Below are 5,269 nucleotides of genomic sequence, written 5' to 3' on the forward strand. Positions count from 1 at the left end.
GCGTGGCCAGGGGGCGGGGCGGGGCTCGCGGCGATGGGCGTGGCAGGGGCGGGACATGTGGCCCAGGTGGTGAGAGGGTGGGACGCGTTGGGGGTGAGGTGTGAAGGCGGGAGCGGAAGTGAGTAGGGCGGGGCCGATCAGTGGGAGGGAATAAGCCAGAACTGTGGAAGGGCACGTGGAGGGCTGGAGGGTGGTGTTGGGCTGCGGCCCGGGACCCGCCAGTTGAGGTAGACAGGGCGGGACACTCCCGGGACCAGCAGCTCTTGGCTCAGGTGGGGAAACTGAGGCCAGTCCGAGGCAGTGACTTCAGACCCCTAGACTTCACCACATTCGTTTCCACCCGGCCACAGAACACCGCAAGTGGGTGGAAGGTCAGGGGTCCGCACAGGCAGGTAGGTTCCCAACCCAGCGTGCACTTGAGGTCCGTGGTGCTGGAGCTCCAGATGAAGACTAGGCGTTCCTCGTCGACATAAGCAACCCAACATTGATGATCTGGGGAAGAGGGAGGTGGTCAAGACCTAGAACTAACAAACACAACCACATTAACACAACGCAAACTTAGGGTGGGTGGTGAGCTAAATACACCTTCTTCATCAAGAAAGGAGGTGGGGAGGGGTGGGAGATGTGGAGAAAGGAGAGGGTGGGATATATGCAGAGAGTAACATGGAAACATACACGACCATATGTAAAATCAGTTCAGTTCAGTGGCTTAGTCGTGTCCGACTCTTTGCGACCCCATGAATCGTGGCACGCCAGGCCTCCCTGTCCATCACCAACTCCCAGAGTTCACTCAAACTCGTGTCCAAAGAGTCGGTAATGCCATCCAGCCATCTCATCCTCTGTCATCCCCTTCTCCTCCTGCCCCCAGTCCCTCCCAGCATCAGAGTCTTTTCCAATGAGTCAACTCTTCACATGAGGTGGCCAAAGTATTGGAGTTTCAGCTTTCGCATCATTCCTTCCAAAGAACAGCCAGGACTGATCTCCTTTAGGATGGACTGGTTGGACCTCCTTGCAGTCCAAGGGACTCTCAAGAGTCTTCTCCAGCACCACAGTTCAAAACCATCAATTCTTTGGCACTGAGCTTTCTTCACAGTCCAACTCTCACATCCATACATGACCACTGGAAAAACCATAGCCTTGATTAGACAGACCTTTGTTGGCAAAGTAATGTCTCTGCTTTTCAATATGCTATCTAGGTTGGTCATAACTTTCCTTCCAAGGAGTAAGCGTCTTTTAGTTTCATGGCTGCAATCACCATCTGCAGTGATTTTGGAGCCCCAAAAAATAAAGTCTAACACTGTTTCCCCATCTATTTCCCATGAGTGATGGGACCAGATGCCATGATCTTTGTTTTCTGAATGTTGGGCTTTAAGCCAACTTTTTCACTCTCCTCTTTCACTTTCATCAAGAAGCTTTTTAGTTCCTCTTCATTTTCTGCCAAAAGGGTGGTGTCATCTGCATATCTGAGGTTATTGATATTTCTCCTGGCAATCTTAATTATAGCTTGTGCTTCCTCCAGCCCAGCGTTTCTCATGATGTAATCAGCAAATAAGTTAAATAAGCAGGGTGACAATATACAGCCTTGACGTACTCCTTTTCCTATTTGGAACCAGTCTGTTGTTCCATGTCGTTTTAACTGCTGCTTCTTGACCTGCATATAGGTTTCTCAAGAGGCAAGTCAGGTGGTCTGGTATTCCCATCTCTTTCAGAATTTTCCACAGTTTATTGTGATCCACACAGTCAAAGGCTTTGGCATAGTCAATAAAGCAGAAATAGATGTTTTTCTGGAACTCTCTTGCTTTTTCCATGATCCAGCAGATGTTGGCAATTTGATCTCTGGTTCCTCTGCCTTTTCTAAAACCAGCTTGAACATCTGGAAGTTCACGGTTCACGTATTGCTGAAGCCTGGCTTGGAGAATTTTCAGCATTACTTTACTAGCGTGTGAGATGAGTGCAGTTGTGTGGTAATTTTAGCATTCTTTGGCCTTGCCTTTCTTTGGGATTGGAATGAAAACTGACCTTTTCCAGTCCTGTGGCCACTGCTGAGTTTTCCAAATTTGCTGGCATATTGAGTGCAGCACTTTCACAGCATCATCTTTCAGGATTTGAAATAGCTCAACTGGAATTTCATCACCTCCACTAGCTTTGTTCGTAGTGATGCTTTCTAAAGCCCATTTGACTTCACATTCCAGGATGTCTGGCTCTAGGTGCGTGATCACACCATCATGATTATCTTGGTCATGAAGATCTTTTTTGTACAGTTCTTCTGTGTATTCTTGCCACCTCTTCTTAATATCTTCTGCTTCTGTTAGGTCCATACCATTTCTGTCCTTTATCGAGCCCATCTTTGCATGAAATGTTCCCTTGGTATCTCTAATTTTCTTGAAGAGATCTCTAGTCTTTCCCAGTCTATTGTTTTCCTCTATTTCTTTGCATTGATCGCTGCGGAAGGCTTTCTTATCTCTTCTTGCTATTCTTTGGAACTCTGCATTCAAATGCAAATATCTTTCCTTTTCTCCTTTGCTTTTCAGTTCTCTTCTTTTCACAGCTATTTGTAAGGCCTCCTCAGACAGCCGTTTTGCTTTTTTGCATTTCTTTTCCATGGGGATGGTCTTGATCCCTGTCTCCTGTACTATGTCAAGAACCTCATTCCATAGTTCATCAGGCACTCTATCAGATCTAGCCCCTTAAATCTATTTCTCACTTCCACTGTATAATCATAAGGGATTTCATTTAGGTCATACCTGAATGGTCTAGTGGTTTTTCCTACTTTCTTCAATTTAAGTCTGAATTTGACAATAAGGAGCTCATGATCTGAGCCACAGTCAGCTTCTGGTCTTGTTTTTGTTGACTATATAGAGCTTCTCCATCTTTGGCTGCAAAGAATATAATCAGTCTGATTTCGGTGTTGACCATCTGGTGATGTCCATGTGTAGAGTCTTCTCTTGTGTTGTTGCAAGAGGGTGTTTGTTATGACCAGTGCATTTCTTTGACGAAACTCTATTAGTCTTTGCCCTGCTTCATTCCGTATTCCAAGGCCAAATTTGCCTGTTACTCCAGGTGTTTCTTGACTTCCTACTTTTGCATTCCAGTCCCCTATAATGAAAAGGACATCTTTTTTGGGTGTTAGTTCTAAAAGGTCTTGTAGGTCTTCATAGAATCGTTCAACTTCAGCTTCTTCAGCGTTACTGGTTGGGGCATAGACTTGGATTACTGTGATATTGAATGGTTTGCCTTGGAAACGAGCAGAGATCATTCTGTTGTTTTTGAGATTGCATCCAAGTACTGTATTTTGGACTCTTTTGTTGACCATGATGGCTACTCCGTTTCTTCTAAGGGATTCCTGTCCACAGTAGTAGATATAATGGTCATCTGAGTTAAATTCACCCATTCCAGTCCATTTTAGTTCGCTGATTCCCAGAATGTCGACATTCACTCTTGCCATCTCCTGCTTGACCACTTCCAATTTGCCTTGATTCATGGACCTACGGAGAAGGCAATGGCACCCCACTCCAGTACTCTTGCCTGGAAAATCCCATGGATGGAGGAGCCTGGAAGGCTGCAGTCTATGGGGTCGCTGAGGGTAGGACACGACTGAGTGACTTCACTTTCACTTTTCACTTTCATGCATTGGAGAAGGAAATGGCAACCCACTCCAGTGTTCTTGCCTGGAGAATCCCAGGGATGGGGGAGCCTGGTGGGCTGCTGTCTATGGGGTCACACAGAGTTGGACACGACTGAAGTAACTTAGTAGCTTAGCATGGACCTAACATTCCAGGTTCCTATGCAATATTGCTCTTTACAGCATCGGACCTTGCTTCTATCACCAGTCACATCCACAACTGGGTATTGTTTTTGCTTTGGCTCCATCCCTTCATTCTTTCTGGAGTTACTTCTCCACTGATCTCCAGTAGCATATTGGGCACCTACCGACCTGGGGAGTTCCTCTTTAAGTATCCTATCATTTTGCCTTTTCAAATAGCCAATGGGAATTTGCTGTAGGACTCAGGGAACTCAAACCAGGGCTGGGTAACAACCTAGTGGGGTGGGATAGGGAGGGATGTCCAAGTGGGAGGGGATGTGGGCAAACCGATGGCTGATTCATGTTGATGTCTGGCAGAATTGCACTTTATACAAAACCGTGAAGCAATTATCCTTCAATTAAAAATAAATTTATTTTGTTTTTCAGGACTCTGCCAGGGAATTCCTCTGACGAGGAATTGCTAGAGGCCAGCAGCTATGGTTGCCGTCCTCTTGTGTTCAATCTCAGGATGTTTCCCTTGGCCAAAAACGCACTAAGTCGTCTCAGGGTTCAAAGCATTCAGCAAGCAGTGGCAAGGCAGATCCACCAGAAGCGGGCACCTGGTTTCCATGACAAATATGATACTATGCTGCATTAGCTAGGACAGCCACTTTCTGTGTTGCTCTATGGGTATATATGGCAACACAAATTGGAATAGAGTGGAACCCATCACCTCTTGGCAGAGTCACCCCAACGGAATGGCGAGAACAGTAATTATCCTAGCTGGTTTAATGCTGAATTGTTTCAAAATCAACTCATAATTGATGCCAAGTAAAAGTACTGTGTATCCATTAAAATATGGCATGTTTAAAGAAATAACATATACTTTAAACCTTCAAAAAAAGTGAGTTTAAAAATAATAATAATATAAAAAAAGGTGAAAGCTTGTCCTTTAGGCCTCAGTTCTAAATCAGCATCCTTCACAAGCCAGGTATTCTCACCGCCCACACACGCACGCACACACACACACACACACGTCTAGGAACCCTGAAGACCCTAGGGTTCTCTTGGTTCTTGACTTCCTCCCACTGGGATATTTTTTTAACTGGAGTGTAGCTGCTTTCCAATGCTGTGTTAGTTTCTGCTGTAGTGTGAGTGAGTCAGCTGCTTGTACACATGCACATCCCCTTCCTCTTGGACCTCCCTCCCATCCCCACCTCACCCGCTCTAGGTCGTCACAGAGCAGCCAGCTGAGCTCCCTGCACTCTCCGGCAGGCTCCCCTCGCTATTTCACACGTGGCAGTGCGCATGCCCATCCCAGTCTAATTCATCCCACCTCCCACCCCATGTCCACATGTCCCTTCTCTGCGTCTGTGTCTATTTCTGCACTGCAGGCAAGTTCGTCTGTACCATTTCCCATGACAGCCAGAACCTGGTGGGGTTCCCGCTGTATTCCCAGTGCCTAGAACAGAGCTTAGCATATAGGAGGTGCACAATAAGAGCCTTGGAGAAAATGGAAATTCATTG

The 5,269-nt window shown here is 46.3% G+C and overlaps 1 pseudogene; it reads left to right on the plus strand.

Moving 5' to 3' along the window:
- The first annotated feature begins 4,137 nt into the window (after positions 1-4,137).
- Positions 4,138-4,516, plus strand: LOC123333829 (annotated as a pseudogene).
- The last annotated feature ends 753 nt before the right edge of the window (positions 4,517-5,269 follow it).

The sequence above is a fragment of the Bubalus bubalis genome, chromosome 5 (genome assembly GCF_019923935.1).
Source record: "Bubalus bubalis isolate 160015118507 breed Murrah chromosome 5, NDDB_SH_1, whole genome shotgun sequence".
NCBI classification, from domain to species: Eukaryota; Metazoa; Chordata; class Mammalia; order Artiodactyla; family Bovidae; genus Bubalus; species Bubalus bubalis.